This window comes from Trachinotus anak, unplaced genomic scaffold (assembly GCF_046630095.1).
Source record: "Trachinotus anak isolate AG129_WGS33_773 ecotype Australia unplaced genomic scaffold, CSIRO_AGI_Tana_v1 ptg000013l, whole genome shotgun sequence".
NCBI classification, from domain to species: domain Eukaryota; kingdom Metazoa; phylum Chordata; class Actinopteri; order Carangiformes; family Carangidae; genus Trachinotus; species Trachinotus anak.
Window position 1 is genome coordinate 4,302,157 of NW_027273864.1, and position 5,505 is coordinate 4,307,661.

Consider the following 5,505-nt stretch of genomic DNA (forward strand, 5'->3'; position numbering starts at 1 on the left):
ACACAGTGAAGACAACACTGTGATGTTGTTTTTCTTGAACTGTCTGTCGATGACCTTTGAGTTTTTGAAGATACTGGGTACTGTAGCTCACTAAACAAGTTTTATTTATTCTAGACACAGCCACTGCTCCCACAAACATAAATTAGATCACTTCTTATATGCCAGGGTGCTTTTTCTTCTTGGGAAAGAACTAGAACACTGTGAGCCACTGCCATTTTTGTTGGCTCAAAGTCCAACTTTTTTTTTTCTTTTTTTTTTTGCACTAGCACCTGTTTGTTAATTCGGTGGCTCCAAACAATCCTGCATGCACCGAGCTACATGGAGTGGCGCAGCTGTGGTTGTATTCATGCACATCAGATGATGCAATTTTAGTACTTGTTTCATGAAATTGCACCCCTTATTACAAACAAACAGACAAAGAGCATTTTATTTGTGTGGGCACGGCCATAGACCTCACATAAAATCTTCCATGCATGTTTCAAGTTTTGCCACATGAACACAATTAACAACATGGAAGACAAAGCTCTGGTGATTTGTGTCTTGAACAAATTCTGGTTAGTGACTACAGCTTGTTTGTGCTAGTGAGAAAGCCGTTAATCGGACCCTGGTGCAGACTGAAGAACCAGACCGAGAGTGAGCACCAATCTGCTTCCACGTGGACTCTGGTGTGATGAATTTGTGGTCTGAAAGCAAACAAATCAACCACAGTATTTTGTGAGAGTAGATATGTAGTTTTAGCATGAATCCGAAAAACTAAACTGTCTATAAATCCAACTGTTGAACATTTAGAAAGAATCAACACGTGATTTTAACCTGATCAATCAGACAGTGAAAAGCAGTTACAACTGCAGTCTATTGTGTCTGTAGAGGATACAGACATGTGTGCTTTGACAGTTCATTATATCCATTGACAAGACAGAAAAAAAAATACCCCTGTAATATTACTGTACAAGACTTCATCCCGTATCAACCTCTTGTCATTACTCTGAACATACGATGGATTTGCAGTGTAAAGATATTATTAATCCTCATTATCACTTACTCCTCTGCGAGCTCTTTGTATCACTGGGGACCATAACTGTAGGCCTACACATAAGTGGTATTTAAAGTGCATGCTGACCTGCAGTCAGTCACTGGAATTTGATTTTCCCACGTGGGTCCTGATGATGCAGGATGACATCACCAAACCTGGCCATTCAGTGAGTTTCCTGTTAGTCTGTATAACTTCATGTTCACGCCTCTTGGTTCAAGTAAATCTAGCAAAATTATTAGTGTTTAATTCAGTCATAATTATATTACAACACCAATTAAATCACAATATAATGAAGGTAACTGGAGTGTTATGTTGGAGCAGGAGCAATCATGGCCACGGTTTATTAAAAATATATAAGAGGTTTATTATGCACTAAAAACATCAACCACACAGCCACTGCTATATGAGTATAACAAAACATAGGGCAACAAATGATAAATTCTTCCAAGGTTGGTGAGACTGTGTGTGTGTGTGTGTGTGTGTGTGTGTGTGTGTGGCATGTGAAGCCCCTAAGAAATGAACCGAACAAGAGCTGTAACAACTCATGGCCCATTTGAAAATCACAAAAATGTTGGCGGCCCACATCCGACACCATAACAATTCAGAGGTCAAATAATACGTTCTCAGAACACTTTTTTATTTTAACGATGATGATTGAACATTCAGGACTGAACTGAAAGGGGGAAGATCAGTTGTCGAGTCACCGTCCCTCTCTTGACTCTCTTTCCTTTTAATTCTGTTGCTGAGCAGCTATCCATTTTGATTTTCAGGTTTTTGCCATAGATGTCATCTTTTCCGCAAAATCAAGCTGAGATAGCAAACAAGTGTATGATGCGGTCCATTTGGCAACAACATAAAAGTTCCCATCACTGGTTTATCACAGTGATAATGATGAATTTTTAAACATCTTAAATGTTTTTAATCACATTGTTTTACCAAACTTGTTTTGGGGCCAATGATTGCAAACCTTTTGTGGCACACAAATGGGCCCCGGCCCACAGGTTGGGAACCACTGCCTTAGATTATGGCTACACATCTTTTTAGCTTTAGCTAATGTGGCACATTAATTCAATAATTAAACAGAACACCTGAACTATGAATAGCACCATCGAGACATAACATATCACATCCTGGAGTGTGTGATACTATTTTCTGCTGTGGAAAGGCTCCATCAGTATGTGATTAAGTATATGAGATAGAGTTGTTCTATTTTTATCTTTAAACCTTTCTGTAACTGCAATTTAACATTTTTAAAATGTTGTCATGGTAACACCAGAGGTGCCTGTCCTCCTGTGGGATTCCTTCTTCACACACCTGAGCAACAAGGGGGAGTCTGCATGTGATGTGGACACTCAGGGTGCTTGTTTGTCAGGACAAGGTGAACAGCTGAAGGTGATCATAACCATTAACAGCTTAGCCATTCTCACAGCCTTAAACAGATGCTTAACAAACACTTACAGAGGACATGTCTCCTATGAAACTGATTAATTCCACCTAATTGTGGCTTGCCCACCAGCGATGTAATCTCATTAACGTGTTCCCATACAGGAAAATTACATGATTTAATAGTTCACAACATAACAGGAGCTGCAGACGTAGATGGAGTCAAAAGGTGTTTCACCAACCACAGTTTTGTAGTGTGAAAAGATAGTATGAGCATATTTTCTATCTTATCTGTTACAGAAACTGACGAAACCCTCTGGTCTGCCCGGACATATTCTCCTCCAAGCTGTTGTCTGTCCTCTTCCTCACAGCAGGTTATAAAATATGTCACATGTGACACAGTGGTTGACGTTTTCACCAAAATGCTTACTGCATTTTTACCATATTCTACTCTCCCGTCTGTATGCTAAAGCTACAGCTAGCAGCCAGCTAGCTGAGCAAAGCATAAAGACCGGAAACAGCAGGCGGTAGCTCGTCTGGCTGGTTTCAAGTTTACTAATTCACACGTCGTATCTTGTTTGTGTAACCTGTTCAAAAACCAATATGTCTAAATATAAACTTGTACTTTGGTTTGGTGGAGGAATCATTTCTTGTGCAGGCTGGTGTTTCCTTGTGTCCAGTGGTTGCCTGGCAACCTCTCAGTGATGACGGGATCGTCAGAGCCACTTAAGCATCATTGATGTGTTATGATAGGTGAATTACTTTTGAATTTTAGACACAGCTGACACAATTAGCTGTTTACCTCTCTCAGTCTCGCTAAGCTAAGCTGCACGTTTGCTGCTGTTAAGTCATAAATATGAACATTTTGATTAACAGCGGGTCGCGAGTGAGTGAAATGACACATAACATATGAGGAAAATAAGATTTGAACGTATTTTTAGCTTGAATTTTTGTCAGTTTGTTCGGAGATCTGAACTCATCGGGCCCCGTCTTACCAGCGCAAAGCACAACACAAGTGTCTCCTAGTTTCAGGGCGACGCAGATGTCATTTTCTCGTCCAGCGCCAATGTTGTATAAATAGCAAATAAATAATATAAATAGCAAGCACAGTGGAAAGTGACTGACCAACAAAAACCTGGTTATAAGTCAGTGGTGCATTTTTTCGCTGTTATTTTAAGAGCTCATTGTCGGTAATGTACGTATGTGGTTTCACAGCGTTCCTGTTACACAAGCAGAGCGCACTGAAAAAAATGTGTTATAGATGTTTGTCCGGTTTAACATTAGAATACGAGCGATGTTTGTGGCATATTGTGTGTTGCACAACATGCCATGCGTCATGGATGTCTCTCGGACAGTGTGGCGACTGAGACACTTCCTGTCAAAAATAAATCTGAAATGAATTTATAATGAAAAGAAATACAACATTTGAGTAGCTTCCTGATGGCCATGATGCAAGGTAACCCTATGTAGGGAGATAGAGCTGGCAGTTCACCGACGCGGCCGCCATGCACACACAGCACAGGCAGTGTGTTCCCCATTATCCTCATGTTGTTGTCTCAATCAGTGACTAAATCAGGATAAACTATGCCTTTGAAAAATGTCATTTGAATTGTGTCAATCTGATCTGACAAAATAGTCGTCATGTTGACTTTTCTTGTGTCTGACGTCAGAAAAATGATCTGACTCACACAGAATACACGAGCAACAGATTTGTCTGTCACACCAAACGACTTTTCAAGCGATTTCACTGTCACCGATAAATCTCCAATGTTGGAAGAAAATCACGAGAGTGTTGCTGGCGTTGTGGCGCAGTCTTGTCATCTCGACCGTTTGGTGTGAGGTGATCATTTGAGCTGTCTTAAGTCAGTCTTGTTTTGAACGTTCTGATAAAAAAAACATGTTTAATATTGTCATAAGTTTTTCGCCTTGGCTCAACAACGCTTTCTCCAGCAACAAACAGGAAGCAGTAAAAATCATTAAATATAGTAGGGAGGCAGGGGCAATTGCACATAAGGTATATAATTTCAAAATAAAACAGGAAATCACAAATGAACAGTCAAAACAGTCATTTTAGGGTCAGGTCATGACAATTACAGTATATAATATATATATTGAGCTCCTAACTTTATATAATAATAACAATAATTTTAAAAGGCAAAAAATAAATGTAAATGTAAATGTCCACTAGGAGCATGATAGGAAATAATCTTAAAGGAATTTGTTTAGCTAATAGTTACCCTGTAAGATCTCCAGTCTTTACAAATTCTATAGTGTAAGACTAAAAGCTCTGTGACTCATGACACAGTGTCCTCAGATGTGAGACGGTGTCAGACTTTAGTCTTTTAAATGTCTTCCCATGTGTTCGGCATAAGACGATCTAAATTCTGTTCCAGACACTTTCAACTTCCTAGCAGGGAGATTCTCGGGGAAACACTGAATCCTTGTCACGTTTTTTTCTTCTTTTTTTTTTTCAAGTTGAAATTTTGGCCGACGGCCGTTTGAATCCTAAAATAGAAGAAGAGCTCAGCTCGGCTGAAGCAGATGCTCGTGTGGATCGTTTCAGAAACTTTACAGCAAGAAAAAGCTCACATGCTGCTATTTGTGCGTTCACACTCTGGAAGGATCTGAACACACACACACACACACACACACACACACACACACACTCACTCACACTCACCAACACACATTGATGGGGAACAATAGACGTCAAGGGGACACCTGCTCGCCTCCTCCTCCTCCTCCTCCTCTTCATCCTCCCTCCCTTTCCTCTATTAGGATTCAGTTCAGGGCTCAGCTCTGTCTCTGTGAGTAGGTTAGCCATGCGTATTATGGCAAAATCCAGTGAATAATAATGAACTGTGTGTGTGTGTGTGTGTGTCTGTGTGTGTGTGTGAGGGAGGAGGAGAGGAGGTGGAACGCTTGCTGAATCACTCCCTCTATCCATTCCACCATCCATCTATCTATCTATGCATCCATCTATTCCACCTCCTCCTCCTCCTCCTCCACGTCTTCCTCGTTGGTGGTGTGTCGGTTAGAAGGACAGCCCCCGTGCTCTGACACACTCTCACACACACGCAGACACACAC